Source organism: Phragmites australis, chromosome 8, assembly GCF_958298935.1.
Source record: "Phragmites australis chromosome 8, lpPhrAust1.1, whole genome shotgun sequence".
NCBI classification, from domain to species: domain Eukaryota; kingdom Viridiplantae; phylum Streptophyta; class Magnoliopsida; order Poales; family Poaceae; genus Phragmites; species Phragmites australis.
The window spans coordinates 8,795,767-8,815,967 of NC_084928.1; positions in this window are offsets into that span (position 1 = coordinate 8,795,767).

Sequence of the window (20,201 nt, forward strand, 5' to 3'; positions counted from 1 at the left end):
TGACTCTAACAAACTCTGACAGACTCTAATTGCCTAACTGAACTACTTTATGGAATCGTCCGCACAAACGCATGCTCTGACCCATGACTAACTCCGACCTCGCCACGAACGCAGCGTGACTCGGGCCACATGCAATAACAGACTCAACCGGGCAACATGATTACAACTAACATTCAGAACCTGAAACCTGCTGACAGATCACAGATATCATAGACCTCAGATATTCACATACATCACATACACTTCTTCATTCACATATATATCACATATAGTTCACATACAGTTCACCATTCATGTATGTTCATCATTTATTCATACACCATAGTTTTACAATAAGTTTGCAATAAGGATCTACAAGACTACCGAACAGTTCAAGTTTCATTTATATTTCTACTTATTAGAAGGTTTCGAACTATCTAAGTCATGAGTCTCGAACGAAAGAACTAGGAGCTGGACGGTTAAGTTGTTTATGGAGCTCTACATCGAAGTATTCCGGGTCATGAAATTTGCCATGGATTGATAATAACCTGGTCATTGATGAACCCATCAAGTTGTTCTTGAATGGCTACAATTCCATAGAGTAGTAGTCAACTTGTGTTCAGCTTCAAGTGATATCATTAACAAATTAAAAAGATTAATCCGTGAACAAATATAGAAATTAAAAATGTAGGCATTAATATATAATTACAAACCTCAAAATCATTTCCTTCGACACTAGAACTGGTGCATTATTGCATGAATGTACATACAAAAACTCACATAAATTGTTGCCTTGGTTTTGCCTATGACATTGAAAAAGTAAATGAAACTTTCATGTCATGGAACGAGTCATTTACAATGAATTGTAATATATGAATATTCTGTACATATTGAAAAGTAAGTTTTGACAAAGAAATACTTCTTGAATGAGGCGTACCACACACACTTTTTACGGTATCATGCGAACACCCTCCGCATGATTTCGAATAGTAAATAAACATAGATGCAATCGAATGGAATATTACTATAGCATAGATGAAATGATTGAGATTACCTTCTTATCATGTCTACGAGCTCTTGGTAATCTGTCTGTGGTTAGGGCTGTCAACGAGTTGAGCTCTAGAAAGCTTACCCTGTCAGGCTCGAGCTCAATCAAAGATCCAGTTGAGCTCGAACAAGCCTATGATGATGGCTGAGCTTAGGGATGAGCTAAAGCTCGGCTAGAGTCAAGCTCGAGTAGGCTCGAGTTTGGCTCGCCTAAGCTCGATAATGGGAGAAACCTCGAGTAGGTTTTATCGTCTTGGTTGTTTGTTGTGACATGGTCATCTAGATAGGCTTGAGGATGACCCCTATCTTCCGGTCCTTACAATGTCTCTTTGGGCATTGGAGATACATAAGGAAAATTAAGGCTGTATAGACTTGGTAGGGTGATACACTTAAATACAAATCACAATATTCATTAACTCGATCCTTATTGAGCCTTATAGAGTTGGAGCTTGTGAGGCTTGTGAGCCTTGGCCCAGGCTCAAGTTTGGCTTGTTTTGAGATCAAGCCAAGCTCGAATTGAGTGTATAACGAGTCAAACTCAAGTAGTTCATGAGCTTCGAGCTTGATAGCCCTATTTGTGGTGTCCTTAGTGAGTCTACGAAAACAATCTTGCTTTTGTTTAGCTCAATGGCAAGCAGGATTCAGTGAAACCTACAAATATATGTCACCATAGCCAATTAGTCCTAACACCGTGTTGTGCAAAAAGAGTAAAATGAGCAAGTAACAAAACACATACTAAAAGTTGTAGGATAATAGTATAAAGCTCTTGTATTCTTGCTTGAGCATAGCCTAGATAAGTACTCATCGGTAGCTTTCAGATTCTTTTTTACAAGTTCATCCTTTACAAGTCCCATGTCGAGGAATCTCATCGCTTGATCACCATTATTTCTGCATGTCTATATCTTCATTATATATAGGAATGAAGTTATACATGAAATTTAGTGGTACAAGAATGTATACCATAAATTAAATATAAGACACAATGTTCAACATTTCATTAGAGAAATGTCCATGGCATGTTGATGGAACAATTGATACAAGTCAAATTCCAGCCAGAATTTGTCGCTCGTATGGTGAAAATGCTCCTCTTTGAATTTTTGGTAGTGTAGCCTGGTTGGACCGCTACATGTACCACTCATGTAAATGCTGCATTTGATATGGTAGGTCTTGTACCTGCTATGGGGGGGAGCAACATGTTCCTGATTTAGAATGTTCATCTTATGAAATCACCATCATCTCTTTGTCCTGCTTATTAGTGTGGAAATGCTTCCACACTAACCTTCTTCATGTAAGCCTTCTTGGAGATACCCTCTTTGGGCCATGGTAATGAAAAACCATTGCCTCTCAGGTGAGATTACACTGTTCTTGTGACTTTTATCTGGACGATTGAGAAATGATGCTATACTAGCATTGACAACATTTTTAGGCTTCTTAGGTGGTGGTGACTTCTGAGATGGTAGCAACTGATGAGATGGTAGTGACTTATGTGGTGGTGGTGCTGACTTCTGAGATGGCAAAGGCTTTTGTGGTGGTGATAGCTAACTTCTGAGATGGTATTGACTTTCGTGGTGGTGGTAGCAACTTCTTGGGTGCTGCTGGAGGAGTTGGACGCATCGACAACGACAACATGATGTCTCTTGGTGGATGAATCTTCTCTGTTTAAGATTATATGATGCTTGTGCCACGTGATGTAAGTGTGGATGTAAGGTCCTATAGTTGTTACCCCTATCCTCCGGGGATTTCTAGCTCAATGTCAATGAATTTATCATGTACCATGCCCCCTTGGACCTTGGCGTAGCCCAGTGGCACTAGTAGGTGCGCAAAACTTGCCCTTCCTCTCATGGAAAAGCCATGCCCATAGCCACCTCGAGGGAAATGTTCAAAACACACACAAGCAGCTTGCACGGTGTCCATACTCTAATCTCATCGACCGGATAGTGGGCTAAGTCCTCTTCTAGAAGTCCTGTGGATGCACAGCTACTCTTATGACCAGCATGGCTTGTGATTAAAGCATTTTTGGTTTGCACTTTGTTGAGGGATATTTGTAGCTATTGTTCTACTTGTTGTAGCACTCGCTGCTCTATGCGGGCATCCACTTGTCTCATCATTTCATCTTGTTTAGCTTTGCTTCTCTTGTGACTCTAATAAGTGTCGGTATGCTTTGGGAATGAATGACCCATGGAACCCCACCAATGTGTCGCGTGCGACTAGGGTGCTCCTTTGTTCCTAGGGCCAAGATTAGTTCATCCTTATCCCCATCTACCTTGAAAGAACCTTGGAAAAACTAGATGTGAGCATTTGAAATCTTTTGGGTAACTTCGTTGTCCTATGGGCTATTGAAGGATTAGCTCCTATCAGCTGAGAAAGTAGCCCCCCGCTAGTACCTGGTGCACTGATTGTGGGGCCAACCTGGCCATCATAAATGTGATACCGCTATGAGTTATTCTTCTTACCTCTTCCATAGTGGTATTTTCTTTCAAGTACCCACTTGTGTCAATTTTGTGATGGTAAATGTTCTTATTTGAGATCTCCTTGTGGTCTTGCCTTTACTTCAGAGCTTCCTCGATTCTTGTACTCCATAAAGTCATCTCAATACTATTGTAATTTTGGATACATGTCCTAGTCTGGTGTTAGACCCTTATTCACATACTTGTAGTTCAATTTGGTCTTCCAATTCTTCCACAGAGTGCCCATGGTCTGTAATGCAACTTTCTTCATGAGGACTTTGCACCCTTTAGGGAATTGGAATGTTTACTTCAGCTCCACCCACATCATGTTCCTGAGGTCATTGGAACCATACTTGTGTCTTCTTCAACTCCACTCCAGATAACCCCTTAGCATGTCTTGTATTGTGCCACTGCTCCCTTGGTGCAAGAGACACCCAAGTCCGTGAGAGCTCTGTGATGACATATCGGCCCATAGGCTTCTTGTTGGGACCTCACCTATCATGCCACTTTTGTTCATCGATTGCCCAACCCTCCTATTGAAAATTGAAATATTCAACATTATACATTGGCACATGCATTCATATATCAATGAATTGCCTTACCGACGTCAACGGTGTTAGGTTGGTTCATGTTAAGGTAGCCACTTGGGCTATTGCTCTTGTTGGAGGTCTCATATCTATCCGGCACCGAGCTTGAGTTGAAGGTACCTTTAGGATGTTTTCACGTCCGCGGGCAATGAGCGGAAGTTGGAGGTTACATCCCTAGGAATTTCTCTGCTCAGTGCCGAAGGCTTGGGAAACCTTGGCTTTGTTCTCAATGAGGAGTTGGCAGAGGGCGTCGAGAGTCATGTAACAACTCTGAATGGCCCAACAAGAAAAGGGGAACAATGAAGATAAAGACAGGGTACTATAGACACATCCCTAAGCAAGGAGAACTTACTTGGAGGCCGGTCAGGCAAGTGAGTGGTACTGCCAAGGCAATGCTCATTGACCTGAATAACAAAACCTGGCTCCATGTGATGACGGTGGTGTTCTTGGCTTTGGCCAGGGGATTTTGGGTGCTGGTCCTTTAGGTACCATCTGGCAGACATTGCTCAAAAGTGCCCACCAAAACCTCTCTTTCCTTGCCCGAGGGTAGCCACTCGGTGGTGGGTGTTGTGTTGGCTGAGGTGGGGGCAACAATGGTTTTACGAGTTACCGTGGACTCCAAGTCCCCCGATGCCTCTTGGGTCTTCATCCCCGGTCATGGAATTGCTGCCTTGTAAAATCTAGGTAAGAGGAAAAGAGCAACACAATAAATTCCCAAGGAACTTTTGTGAAACTACCTTGGAGGAGACTCAACCTCTGGCACCATCTACGTTAGTGGAGCTACTGGCGAGGGAATCATGACATGTCCTGTTGCCTCCATGGTCTGCACTCGAGGGATGAATAAAGGGGCAAAGGAACTCCTGGATGTGTCCTCCGACCCCGTTGTTTCTCGCTTGTGGCAAAATACAGTATGTGTCGGGGGATGATCCCTGACAATGAATCCGTGGTGTACTGAATGCCAGGTGTTTTGATCGGTGTTTCTTTGTGGTGGGATCAGATGGACACAAGAACACGGGGATTTATCTAGGTTCAGGCCTCTCATGGGATAATAGCACTACGTTCTGTGTATTTTCTTCTAGATTGGATGAACTTGTTACAGAATGTTCCCCCCTTTACAAGTCGGGTCCTCCCCCTTTATATAACAAGGGAAAAAGAGTACATATAAATGGATCGTACCAAACTCGGTAGGAAACCTACTCTTAATGAAGACAACTACTCTTAGCTCATTATGATGGGGGGTAGGCACGCTCGACCTGCTCTGGTCGTCCTGCATGCCCTATCCCGTCCGCTGAACACCGTCACACTCATTTGACAAGCCACATCTGCCCACAACCTGGCTCACCGAAAGAGAGTGCATGGTGAAGGAAAATACTTGAGTAGACGACATTAAATGCGATTTGACTAGTTATGTGAGTATCTACCTTGCAACCAGTATGGGCTGGTCGTAGGGTCTTGTCCTTCGACAAGGGGGCTAGTCGACTAAGTCCTGCTCTGTTTGCAAGGTGAGGCCATGGTCTTGAAAATATCTACCGTTGGCTGACATTTGGCAGTGGGCCGCCCACCTGGTGGGGCATCCCCTTATCTATTACACCGATAGTAGCCCCAAGCTCCATCATGGGTGTAGTGGACTGAGTGGTTCTCCATAGTGGTTTGTGGCTATTGTGCGTCTGGTGCCTGTGGTCAGGTATGATTACTCCACTTGGGCCCCAAGTGAGCGCATGTTCGCCTTGGGAATGGTCATCGACATAGCCCGCTTTCATGGTTGACTCAGGAAACTGCATCCTGAGGGGAGGTTAAACGTCCAGAGAGAGAGTGTGTGTGTGTGGGAGGAACAAAACAGTTCCGAACCTGAGGGAATTTCAATTCACCAAGCGTGGCCTTTTGAAATTTGAAAGGACCAGACCCCACGACAGTTGAGATACTGCAACAAACCTTTAAATTGGAGCACTGAGGTCCCTCATGAACCTTTCTGTCATCTCCCTTAGCTTCAAGCTTACGTGCTCAGAGCCCTTCATCTCCACCTCCATTGTTGCCACCGATGCATCTTCCTCAATAGTCCGATGGCGCGCAACAGCAGTGAGCCTGCCTTCCCCAAATCCAAGTGCGATGCAGCGAGGCTGAAGAAAATGCACGACACTTGCATGCTCAGCTGCCACCAGTCCTCTGGGTACAGCTTCATGGAGAGTGCGCTCTCTCCCCACTAGGGGGAGATTGTGATGTTTGTCTCTTTCGTCTTGGCTGACCTCGTGCCACCCTTCTTTGAGTTCTTCACCACCGTCATCTCCTTCTACAACATCTGCCACCTCCATCTCAACCCCAATTCAATTCTCATGCTGAGCATATTTGGTCATCTGTGTGAGAACTTTGCCAGGGTTGAACTGTGCCTAGACCTCTTCTAACATGTCGGTCGATGATCAGGCTAGCCATTGGAAGCTGTGGGTTCCATCTCTGCGATGGCATCACAAACTCCTACATCGAGGTGGGCCTCAAGTCATCACAATCAGGCTGGAGGGAGGAGTGGTTCTACCTCATGACAGACAACTCCTTGGACAACCTCCGCGTGCTGAACGAGACAGTGCAGGTCATTGACAACTGGGGGAGAGCCCACACGACAACTACGGAGATGCTAACCCGCGCCAAATGGATCGGTCAGCTCTGAGAGGCCATACTCACGGTATCAGACACAATCCACGACTTCATCAAGCACCGATTGCGTCCCTTGTGGAGGCGAGCACATTCGGCATTCCAGTACGCCGGGCCAAACAACATCACTCGAGAGAGCTTCTTAGGTAATATCGTAGCCGTTTCCCTGGTGTTTTTCATTATGTGTGCAACCTCTCACGTCTTCCCTTTTATCTAGATCTTACTGACGATGCCGTCGACTTGTGGGTTTGAAACCTAATGTCAGCTGCTCCGAGGATAAATGGTCCTCCGGTCGATGCCCCTCCGGTGTGCGATCTTCCTTCATCTAAAGGAGGGTAAGTTTGGTATTTCCAAAATTCCCTCCCCTAAGCCATTTCTTGGGTTAGGGTTACATGGTTTGCATTGAAGCAGTGTCTTCCTAAGGTCGATGTCATGCGCCCAATAATCGATGAGGTCATGGAGGTAATTCGAGACATCCATCTAGGTGCCCAAACGATCTCTGCCTCGCATAGGACCCATCTAGTTGTGGTGATGACCAAACTGCTTGGAGTTTATCATTGACCACAGGTGGAGATCCTACAAGCGATGCTAGCTAGCAAAGGGGCGACCAGCCCCGCACCGAAGCAGCCGGGGACGATTAGTCTGCTCGGAGTCGACCATCGACAACAGGTGGAGGTTCTGCGAGTGATCCCGGCCAGCAAAGGAGTGACCAGCCTCGCACCAAAGCAGCCAAGGATGCCCAGGCTGCTGCTCGTCAATCCTCTGGGAAAGGGGGGAAGAGATCGGCAGCGGATCTGATTTCCCCCAAAATTTCCAAACACGCATGTGAGACACCGACGACAAGCGACTCTCTGGCAGCCACAACCTCCTCTTCGCCTATTCTCAGTGGCTTCGTGAGGACAAGAGTTGTGCTCACCATTCTAACCATGTGGTAACCTCTTTGGTTAGGCGCATCATTTAGAGTTCTTTCCTTGAATCTACGATTCACTTGTCATTGAAGGTCCTAGACCCCTACAACAACTTTGGATGCAACTCCTCCTCCACCCCCAACAGGATGCTCTAGCCCTCGGGAAAACCGTAACTCCAACGTCAGGATCACTTGTCGTGGCCTTCGTAGATACAGAGCCATCCGCAACATTTTCTCACGACGCCTGCTCCCTGCCTCTTACCCGCTCTCCCTAGTCGCCAACCTCTTTGCCTCCATCATCACACTGATCGTCCGTAGATGCCTACTCCAACCTCTGACCTGCTCTCCCTGGTCACCAGCCTCTCTGCCTCCATCGCACACTGATTGCTGAGAAAGAGGCAGCAGACTGTAGATGTGCCGAGCTAGAGAGGCTAGTGGCCAATGAGAAGGAAGCAAGGCATGCGCTTCAGCAGGAGCAAGCTGAGCGGACAGCTTACGGTTATCTTTGGGATGCCTTCCAGGCAATGCAGGGCCCCTTGAGGAGCATCGTTCTGGAAGTCATCGGGCCAAAGGAAGAAACAGCGCATGGCTGGGCCTACAACATCAGTGTCTTGGGAGAGAAGTTCACCCATCTCCCAGGCATCCTGGCGGCGAGGACCGTGCAGGACGTGGCCAAGGTGGAGAAAGCCTCGACAGAGTACGTTCTCTAGTGCTACCACTGTCACGATCCAACCTTCAACCTCGAGATTGTTCAGGAGGGAGTTATGACCACTGGTCCTAAAGCCGAGGTGAGGCTATAGGCGGAGTGCCAAGGGTTGGTGGAGTATGTAGAGTCTCTCTTTCGGAGGGTAAATACCGCCCTGTAAGTTAGGCTTGTATCATATTTGAATGAAGTTTTTTATTTCTTTAATGGGCTTGTGTCGCTGCAGTGGTCATAGAGCTCTTGCGCAGACTAACCCTCCTGTTCGCTCCACACCCACGACCACCTCCATCAATGACTCCATCAACTAGCACAATCGAGAAGCAGTGGTCGAGTGTGAACTTATGTTCACGACCGAGTGAGAGACCTTGTAGAGCGATCTTCATTGCCATAGACTAAGCCACGTGTAGTCTTAGGCTAGCCAAGTAAGACTCGACCAGCTAAATCCTACTTGTTTTGTGACATGTTTCTTCGACCAGCTTGTTAGGAGGAGTTGCTGGCGGCGTAATGGGACTTGGAGCGTATGGTGAGGGAAAACGACTAGGGGCAGGCATATTTCTATGATTGCCTTAGTCGGATGTTTTCTCCCTTCAACTCGTTGCTTTAGTCCACCGATGTTTAAGTTCGTCCAACACGCCTGTGTCACCTTTTTAAGGCTAGCGTCTACGACCACCTTATTGAGGTTTCATGAGACCGTTGGTGACCACCTTTTTGAGGTCAGAGTCTATGGAACCTACCTTGCTTTTGCCTGCATCAACGAGAATTTTCCTCATCTTGACCTTTCTCCGGCAGCCTCTGAAGGCTTCACTGGTACCTAGAAGACCACGGTAGAGCTTCACGACCTTGCCAACTAATTTCTATTCGCAGCTGCTCTCTTCTTTGGACCGTCCAGTTTGAACCACTGAGAAGCGTCTTTGGATCCTGGAGATCCTAAATAGAGTTTTAGAACCAGCCCCCGGGCGCTACCCGGGTGATCATTTTGTAACCTAAGGACTTTCCCTGCACTCATGTGGTGAGTAGACTCTGATTGCTCACTACTCCTAGATGGGGCCAAGGTTTTCCGTACCGCTTACTTGTTAGGTTTGTGGTGCCTAGGATAACTTTTAGCACGACAAGCCCTTCTATGGTGACCAACGCTCGATCCGAATTGGCACTTGCGACCTCTTGGTTGTTTTCCTTCAGCCGTCCACATCCCTAACAATGCGCGAGCAGCAATTTTCTTTCCCCCCAAAGTGACTTGATACTCACAATATGTGTGAACATGCAAAATAATCTAGCAGCATAAAATAATCTATGAGCATAAAAAGGAACACAAATCCAACATTACTCTAGCCTCTGACCTTTGAATGGAGGGTGGTCTGCTCTTGTCGCGGAGATCCTGCAAAATAGAAAAATGGGCACACATTCGAGCAGCCTTACACATAGAACTTATGCAACTGGTTTATATTCCATGAATTGTGTAATTCCCGGCTATCCTCTATGGCTAGTTTGATCGCACCAGGTCAGGTAACCTCTACCAGGCTATGGTCCTTCCCACTTAGGGGAGAGATTGTTTCGGCCTGCCTTATTCTGGATTTTTCTTAGGAAGAGATCACCTACAACTAGGGTTCGCTCCTGTACCCTGCGATCGTGGTAACACCTGAGGCTTTGCTGGTATCGGGCTGCTCGAATTAGAGCGCGATTGCGGAACTCTTCGGTCATGTTTATGTCATCCTCCCATCAAGTCACCTGGTCTTCGTCTGAGTAGCTGGTTACTCTAGGAGACTAGAGGGTGATATCAGAGGGGAGCATTGCTTCAGTACCAAAAACTAGGAAGAATGGAGTTTTGTCCATGTCTCTATTGGGGTCCTTCGCAACGACTAGAGTATCGTGGGGAGTTTGTCCACCCAATGCCTAGAATAACTCTAAAGACAATTGTAGACTCGGGTTTTGACCCCTTGTAGTATCATCCTATTTTCCCTTTTGACCCGACCATTGCTCTGGGGTGTGCCACCGATGTAATACCCGATTTTAAAGGGACAAAACTAGGCACAACCACATGTATGCCAGGATCAAGTTTCATACATGCGTTTACATCATCAGTGTATCATTACAGTGTCAAATTACAAAAGGACCCGAGGATCTAAAAGAAAACACAACGGAAAAGAAAGTTTCAGCACCAGAGGGTCTTCCATCTTCCATAGGTGTCGACTGGGGGCACACCAGCCTAGAACAGGAACTCCGGGTTGAAGTCGTCTTCATCAAAGATTGCAGCTTCATTGACGGCTTCTGAACAGCGGAAGAATGCAAGAAAGAAAGGGAGCAACGGGTCTGAGTACATAATGTACTCCGCAAGTGTGGGAAAAACATGATATGCGGCTTAAGCCAAGGAAAGGATAGACACCAGTTAACTGTACTAAGCAATTATGACCTATGACTTCAACAATAGGCATCCTATTCACTAATTGTGTAGACACAACTATAACAAGAAGGAACAACTCATCGGATTCCATCCGACTACCAAGACTCACCAGATATCCCATATCTGACTACCAAAACTCATCAGGTAATCCCATTACCTGGTTACCCGACCAACTATACCAAAACCCTGATCCCATCTAATTCTGAAGAAGTCCAAGCTTGCTCTTTACTGTGAGCACGGCTGATTGATCAGATTTATACTCTGCAGAGTTTGCCCATCTTTCCCCACGGGTCATGATTTCATCACCCGCATTACCAGGTGACAGTCTCCATGTTGCCGTGCTAATCGAGCACTTACACACTTCCGAGGTGTGCGCCAAGAGATCACTACAAGGTCCTTACAAAGCTCCCACCGACCTGCAAGCACCCACTGAGGTTTCACCGCTAACAGACGACTAAATCGCTGCAGAAGCCCCCTCTTGTGCCACTTAATCCGTCCGACAGTGCTTGCAGAACCGAAGGGTGGATAATTAATTGGCCAGATCGTACCCATAGAGGCCCCATGGATGGTTTCGATTTTAGCTTGGTTACATGTTCAAGAACTGGTCCTTAGGACCCCACACAGAAACAACCACAAACATGCTGTATAGCACCACCTCAAACCAACCATCCTGTTAGGATCCCTATACCATGTTGCTACACAATTACTATACCTGATTCTTGTTGCATAGACATTAGTCAAGATTAACATATAACCCAATCACGATAGCGACTAGCATATCTACCCTCCATTTCCCATGACTCGATCAATGGCAACAAGGATAATCATACAAAATTATAGTAAACCCTAACATAGGATTCCATTTTTGACAAGCATGCAATGAAGGATAAACAACTACATGTAATCCCTAAAAATAGGATCAAGATGTTCAAGGACACTTGCCTTCAGCTGAGGGTTGCTCGAAGTCTTCAAACACTTGATCTTGCAGAATCCTGAACTGAACACCTCCTAATCGATATATCAAAAAAGCACACAAGGGAAAACTCTAAGAACAGTACACCAAACATTACTAAAACTAGATAAAAAACCTATAAAAAGATTCTACACGATGCTACGAACATTTGGGGGCGAAAATCGTCCAAATCAGAGCTACAAGCAAAACGTATTGAGCTTTTGAAGTTCCAGGGGCTAATCTGCAAGTTTTAGTTGATTTTCAGAGAAATACCTGAATTGTTTTTTTTACTGAAAACATTATTTATGATGTCATAAAGCAAAAATTGAATTATCTTTGTGTTGAAAAACCCACAGACCGTGTCCATGGACCATGGACCGAAGAGAAGGCCCTTGGTCCACCGGTCCACGGTGGACCAGAGGTGCTGGGCACAAGCACAAGGTGGCAGGGTGGCCGGAGAGCGGCCGGATCGGCGTTCCAGCGACCGAACCACACTGGCGAGCGGCAGAAAGGAGAGGGAGGGGTGCGACGAGCTCACCCCGAGAGCAAGCGGCGCCGGAGGGGTTTCGAGGCGGCCAGGCGACGTGGCAGATGGCGACGGTGGCGGTAAAGCGTCAGGAACATGGCTCTAGTGGCTCAACGACAACGACGAGCCCCAGGTTCGACGACAGGGAGTCCTGTTGGGCCGGAGAACATGTTAGAATGGGCGGAGGTGGCTCGGAATCAGAGAAAAAGGGGCGGCGGTGCGCTTCACCAGAGTCGAAGAAGAAGCTTTGGCGGCGGTGTTTTCCGGCGAAAGGAGGGAGGGAAAGGGGTAGATCGGGTGTGGAAAATTGCGAAGAAGAGAATGATCGGCTTAAATAGACAAGAGAGAGGGAGGAAGGGGACCGGCCGGGGAGGTTTCCAATCGGGGAGCTAATGTCCATTACTCGGATTGATTAGAGAGTGAAAGAGGGGAGGAAATGGTGGGCGGTTTCCATGCAGCGCGTAAAGGAAAGGAGGGGATCGCGGCACTGTTGGATTTGGTGAGGGAAATGGCTCGGGGGGGGGGGGGGGGCGGTGGTTTTGAAACAGGGGGGCGGGACATGGGTCGATTCCGCCGGGAGGGAGGTGGAAGAAACGGAGCCGCGGCTCGGGCGCTCGGGAGGCTCGACTGCGGGTGGCTCGGCTTGGGGCGGGCCCCGCTTGGCAGCGAGAGGAAGGGTTGTTGCCAGCTCGGGCACAAAGGGAATCCGGCTCGGGTGTGGCCCAGCGTGGGAAAGAGGCCGGCGGCCCGCTCTGGATGGAGAAAAAGAGAGAGGGGGAAGGGAGAAATTGGGCCGGGGAAGAAAGGATTCGGCCCGGGAAGCTTTATCAATTTTGAAACTGCTTTTCTTTTAAATTTTGAACTATTTTCAAAAGAGTAATTAAACGAGTGACTTCTAGCGAACTTTTGCAAATCTTTTCCACGCATAAAAACCCTATTGCATCTACAACGGCATGAATGCAACAATCTTATATAACCTATGCCAATTTAAATTTAGAAATTAATTTCCTCTATTGAACAAAATTGCAACTCTGATTTTAAATTCTAGCAAAATTTTAAACTATTGCAAAAATTGAAATTTAGGATGTTACAACTGACGCGTAGCATACTTTGGTCTCGATCCATTTGCAGTAGTCTTTAAAAGCACTATTGACGAACTGAATCCCATTGTTCGTAATTATGCAATTTGGAATGCCAAACCGCACTACCAGCCTCCGTATGAACTTAATCGCTGCTGCGGTGGAGATCTTCCTCACCAGCTCAGCTTCAATCCACTTAGTGAATTTTTTTACTGACACAAATAGGAACTCAAAACCGCCAGGGGCCTTAGGGAATGGTCCCACAATATCGAGCCCCCAAATAGCAGAAGGCCAAGAGAGTGGTATGGTTTGTAGTGCTTGGGCTAGTAGGTTGGTCTGTGAGCCATGGTACTGACATGACTCGCATCATTTCACTGGCTTGCAAGCATCTTGGAGAGTTGTGGGCCAATAGAATCCTTGCTGGAACGCTTTTCCAACCAGAGTGTTGTATGAAGCATGACTACCACATATGCTTCCCTTGGATACCGGGGAGGAGGGCGCTCCCATCTTTCTGAGTGATGCATTTCAGTAAAAGACCATTGCTCCCATCTTTCTAAGTGATGCATTTCAGTAAAAGACCATTACCTCCAGTCCTCCACAAGGGATTATCTGTGGGCTTGCAGCATGACCTTTTCTGCTGACGCATCATCGTCAGGGATTGCTCAATTCTGAAGGTATACCAAGATCTGATCCATCTAGGTCATACTCGAATCAAGCAAGGCAACAACATTATGGCCACCCGAGGACTGCACCAAATGTGGTGTTGCCTCCAAAGGTGTTACCTCGGGTGCTCCATTTTTGAGCGGAGCATCCCCTTCATCTTGGCTCGAGATCGAGGTGGATGGTTGTGTGAGTATTTCTTCAAAGACTCTGACTGGGATAGGTGTGCGAGAAGAAGCTATACATGCCAACTCATCAGAAAGGAAGTTGTCCCTGTGCAGGACATGCTTAATCTCGAAACCGATAAAATGTCGCTCCAGCTTTCTCACTTTAGCGAGGTATGCCACCATTGTCTGGTCCAAGCACAAGAACTCCTTTTGCACTTAGTTTACGACTAGTAGAGAGTCCCCATTTGCTAGCAGATATTTTATACCAAGTGCGAAGGCTGCTCTTATTTCGGACAAGAGGCCCTCATATTTGCAATATTGTTAGTGGCAAGAAAACATAATTGAACTATGTACATGAGGGTGTCGTCGGTCGGTGAGGTCAAGACCACTCTATCCCCCGCTCCCTTCAGTGTGAATGACCCATCGAAGTGCATGGTCCAGTGCTCTTTCGCCTCTGGCTATTGTTCCTGCTCTAGCTCTAAGGACGACCACTTGGCAAAAAAATCAACTAGCATCTGGGACTTGATAGCCGTCTAGGGGATGAACTGAATATCAAACTCCCCAAGCTCCATTGCCCACTACGTCATTCTCCCTGCTACATCCCTATTGTGGAGGATCTCCCTAATCAGGAGTGAAGAAACTACCTTGATTTTGTGGGCCTGAAAGTAGTGCCTGAGCTTACGAGAGGTCATCAACATGGTGTACAACAACTTCTGTGCCTACGGGTACCAACACTTCGCATCGTGTAGGACTTCGCTAATGTAGGAGACTAGTCGATGAAGACCTTTACACTTGACAACCAGGATCGCGCTCGTGACTTGTGGGGTAGCTTCAACATAGAGCAAGAGCTCCTCATCTGGTTGATGAGCAGTTAGTATAGGAGGCGAAGAGAGGTACTTTTTGAGATCTCATAACGCCGCCTTCACTTTTGGCATCCACAGGAAACTATCGTTTTTCTTCAGTAGCTTGAAAAGTGGTAGCCCCTTCTCTCCTATCCTTGAGATGAGCTTGCTCAGCGCTGCCATGCATCCCGTCAGCTTCTAGACTTCCTTCAACATGGTCGGTTTACATCATCTGGTTGATGGTTTTGATCTTTTTGGGGTTTTCTTCTATCCCCCAGCTGGACACGAGGAAACCAAGCAACTTCCCTGACGGTACTCCGAATGTGCACTTCTCTGGGTTCAACTTCATGCGGTACTTTTAGCGTTTGTCGAACGTCCCTTGGAGGTCCTCGATCAGGGCATTCTTGGTCCTGCTTTTGATGACTATGTCATCAACATAGGCCTCGATATTTCTACCGAGCTGTGGTGGAAGGATGAGCTGAATGCATGTTGGTAAGTAGCACTTGTGCTTTTTAACCCAAAAGACATCTTTACATAGCAAAAGACCCCGTAGGCCGTTACAAAAGTGTGGTTTTTTCCTCATCTACCCCACACATGCTAATCTGATGGTACCCTGAATGGGCGTCTAAGAAGCATAGCAAGTCACTGCTGGTTGTCGATTCAACAAGCTTTGTTGCCCAACTTGTGCTCGATTACCTCCCTAGGGAAGAGATCTTTTGGGCACACTTTGTTGAGGTCGGTGAAGTTGACGCATATCCTCCACTTACCATTGGGTTTTTGGACCATAATGGGGTTAGCTAGCCAGTCTAGGTACAACACCTCTCAGATGAATCTTGCTTCCAAGAGCATATCGATCTCCTCAAGAAGTGCTTCCTTTCGGTCATGTATGAACCAGCACGCATTTTGCTTTATAGGTCACACGTCAGGTCGTACTGATAACTTGTGCTCAATCACCTCCATAGGGACTCCAGCCATATCAGACGGAATCTAAGAAAAGATGTTTGTGTTTGCCCGGAGGAAAGTGACGACTGCGAGCACCTATTTTGGACCATTTTGGATGGGTCGGCGTCATCTTTGCGCACTGCCTTGAGACTATTGTTGGGATTGGGGACGACGTGGACCTTCTAGATGGCTGCTTGGCCCAACATTCTCGAGCTGAGCCAAGAGTCAGCTCGACCATGTTGAGGCTACTCTTGCCGCAGTGCAGGACCATCTTTTGGTTTACCAAAATGGTGATGGCTCCCTTAGGACCAGAGATCTCGATTGCCTGGTATGCATAGTGGGTGACAACCATGAACTAGGTTGTCATTGGTCACCCTAGGATCACGTTGTACATGGTTCCGAAGTCTACTACATCAAACAGGACCCTCTCGATCCTGCAGTTATTTGGCAAACTGAAAGTGATGGGTAGCTGAATATGCCCCAATGGTTTGGCCAAAGAGCTGGGGGTGATCCGAAAGAAGGGAGGAGATGGTTTCAATGCACTCCTCGAGATGGGCGTCTAGTGCATCGGCAAAGAGGAGGTTGATGGAACTCCCTCCATCGACCAACACACACCCTATTCGGATATTGTGTACTGTGGGCTCAACCACGATGGGGTAACGTCCGGGGTGCTTGATGCATGCAGGGTGGTTCGCCTGGCTATAGGTGAGGGGTACCTCTGACCACTTCAATCGCAGACTCGGGTTCGACATGGTTGAGCATACCTCGTGGACCACCGACTTGTACTTCCTGTTTGAGTATTATGTCACGGCACCCCCAAAGATATGGTGGACCATGTGCTTGGTCTGGTGGAAACCCAGAGCCGAGTGATCGGGATTGGCTCATCTTCACCATCGTCGTCGCGCTCAGGTTTGCGGCCCCAAGCTCTTTGTTCATGATGCCTCACATGACCTTGCATTTGGTCTAGTCGTGTGCGTTGGTACAATGGATTGGTCAGTAGCCTCTTCCCTTCTTCCCATCCTAGAAGCATTGGCATAGTTGGCCAGCATGCTCGACCGCCATGACATCAGGTTGTCTAGCCTTGCTTGTTCTTCTTTTTCTCCTTCTCGCTTGCCCCTTTGGAAATGACGGGCTGGTCGAAGATCGGCTACTACCTCGTGCTGATCTGGTGCTCACGGGCCTCGGTGGCCTACGCACACTTGTTCGCGAGCTCAAAGAGCTCGATGGTGCTATAGACCTCTTTGGTAGCCAGCTTTTCGACCATCTTCTAGTCTTTGAACCCCCTTTGGAACACGATGACCACAAACTCGCCCGTGATCTATGGAGTGGTATTCTGATATTCGGTTAAATGTCAGATGTAATTTCACAGGGACTCACCATGATGCTGCTTGACCTGGGTACAGGTCATCCTCGACCCTTGGTTGGGTGTAGGTTCCTTGAAAGTTAGCAACAAATTGATTGCACAAGTCTTCCCAGGAATGGACAGACCCACTGAGGAGGTTCATGAGTCAGGACCGAGGTGAACCGGTAAGGGTGGTCAGGAAATAGTTCACCATGACCTTCTCGTTGTCACCTGCGGCTTGCACCATGGTGATATAGATTTGCAGGAACTGCTCCAAGTTGCTCGAGCCATCGTACTTTTCGTCTAGGACCGGTCAGAACTTGTTCGACCAATGCACCTTTCGCAACAAAGAAAAGAAAGCATTGCACCCTATCCCGTAATAGGGAGGCACTCACCGATGTGAAACTTCGCTTGTCCAGGGAGAGAGCCGACAGTCTCATGGCCCTAGCTTATATGGGATGGAGGAGTCCGATGTCTCCCTGTGAGGGAAAGGCGAATGACAGGGCCATTTATCTTTTTCCTGCTCTCACCGGGTGCGGTTCTCCTGCTTTTGGGTTGCCCTCTGGCCCTGGATTACATCGCAGAGGTTGAAGAGGTGAAGAGAGTCACGCAGGTTAGTGGGTGGACTGTCCCGATACGGTGGGGGTCTCCGCACACTCCCTGTTACTGAGGGAGCATGGGTCCTCTCCTAAACTCGGTGCACTGCAAACCCTGTCGACCGTGACCTTGACCACTCCTTGTGATGGACGGGGTGACTATTGTCACGGTCTAGCGCCGGATAGTCTCTACCAAGCGGCGAGGTCGCACAACCATGGCACTACTGGTGAACTCTCTGGTACCACCACCGACAGGTGGCTAAGAAACACTTATGTGGTCTGCAGGTTTTGTGCGGGTGTCATGGCTTCGTAGTCAAGCCGCTGACCACAGAGCGGTGAGACATCCCAAGGGAGGGGAGCCTGAAGGTTTATCTAGCCTCTAAGTTTGGTTTTGATAATTAATGACAATACCTATGGATTAATAATTGTGTTGATAATTTTTAGTAGGTTGTTCCATAGGAGATGCATGGAAGATTGAGCATGGATTCATTGAGGAATGCCATGTGACCAAGATAGATGCATCAAGATAAATGAGCTCTAAGTGATGCTCATGAGATGAAGGAGAAGCTCAAGAAGATTGAAGATAAGCGTGAAGGCTAAGTCACTTGTGGAGATTAAGTGACTAAAGGTATAAACTTGTCAATTTGGTTTTATGGACTAACCCATGTGATTTGTGCTTGAGAGTGAGTTGGAGTTAGATTCACTATAAGACATGAGTTAAATTGAGATATTCAATATGCCAAGTTGGTAGAGCAAGATTAAGACATGCTTAGTGGACAACTTATATGCTTTATGCTTGCGGTTCATGCCTTGGTGGAGAACAAATGAAGATGAAATGAAAAGTGAAGTCTTCCACGCTTGGTGTATGGGAAGCAATCAAGTGAACTTCATCAAGTTTCCAAAAGATCAAGAGAGGATCAAGATGAGAAGCAATGATGATCATCATTATGAAGATAAGAGGAGTTGATGATGAGCCTTGAATATTTATGAGAAGCTTCGAGGCTTGGATGAGGTGTTCATAAAGTCCAATGGGATTGCTCAAGGCAAAGGTATAACTAGAATATGTTTTCTAGTTTTACCGGTCTCAAGGAGTTTGGTGGGAGACCGCATTATTGGATCGATAGTCGTACTATCAAGAGGGACTGCTAAAAATATTGCTCGATTGTTGTGTTGAGTACTCAAACCATATGCTTAGTGCGGGATAGGTTTGTGTTGAGAATTTGCTCTAGGAGTCTGGAGTATCTAAAATGTGTTTTAATTTAACCCTTTGTTGTTGTTGGTCATTGTGGCAAAAAGTGGTTGTGGCTAAGCCTTTATGGCATGTGGTGTGTCATGTGGCATCTAGTTTAATCTCTAGTGATTAAACTTATTGAAGTGTGTGGAAGTATCGTAAGTGTGTTTCCGAATGTTCCTAGAGTGCCTTTGTTGTGCAAAAGTAAGTGTGCTTCGAAAGTTCTGATTTTTAGGGTTGAATGTTCCGATCTGGGTCGGATAGTCCAATTTTTTAGAACCTAGTGTTCTCTGTTAGCTGTGTGAAAAAAATCGGATGTTCCAATGTGGTGATCAAAAGTTCCAATGTTGTTCAGATTGGTCCGAACATCTCTCTTATGGGTTCTCGAGTTCCTAGTTTTAGCTGATGGGAAGTTCCGATCCAGGGATCGGAAGTTCCAATGGTAGTCGGAATGTTTAGTTTCTAGAAGTATGGGGTTCCCGGGTTTGAGTTGTTTTTTGGATCAGAAGTTCCTATCCTAGCATCAAAAGTAACGATGTGTGTTTTTCATTAGATCTGGGTTGGTCTTGGAAGTTCAAATCTGTTGTTTTGAACTAATCGATATATGATGGAAAAGTATCCAATGACTAGTTTTTGAACAGTTGGGAATTTAAGGATCGAATGTTCTGATTTGGGGATCGAATATTCAGGTCTGTGCAGTCTGAGTCCAATGGCTAGTTTTTTAGAGTATGGTATAAATACCCCTTGGCTCATTGTGTGGGGCATTCTTTTTGGCTAGCTTTGTGGTGCTAAGAAGTGGTGTTAGATTTTGGTGTTCCACCTTTGAGTGCTCCCCTCCCCTCTATATCAAGAATTTGTGAGATTCAAGCCTTTTGTGGCTTAGTGAGGATATAGTGAGGTGTGTGGAGCTTGGGTTGCTCACATGTGTCGCATTAGTTGTGTGTGTTTGAGCACTTGGCGTTGGTCGTGCATGAGTTCGGGAGGTTGTTACTCTTGGAGAGCACCGTCTCCTAGAGGGCTCGGTGGTGGATTGCTGGTGATCTCTTCAAGTGAAGATTGTGAGGAGGCCTGGAAGTGGTTACGGAACTCACCATCTCCAGAGTGGAGGAAGGCTATAGTGGAGGTGAGGAGTGTATGTGTGCAACCTCATGAG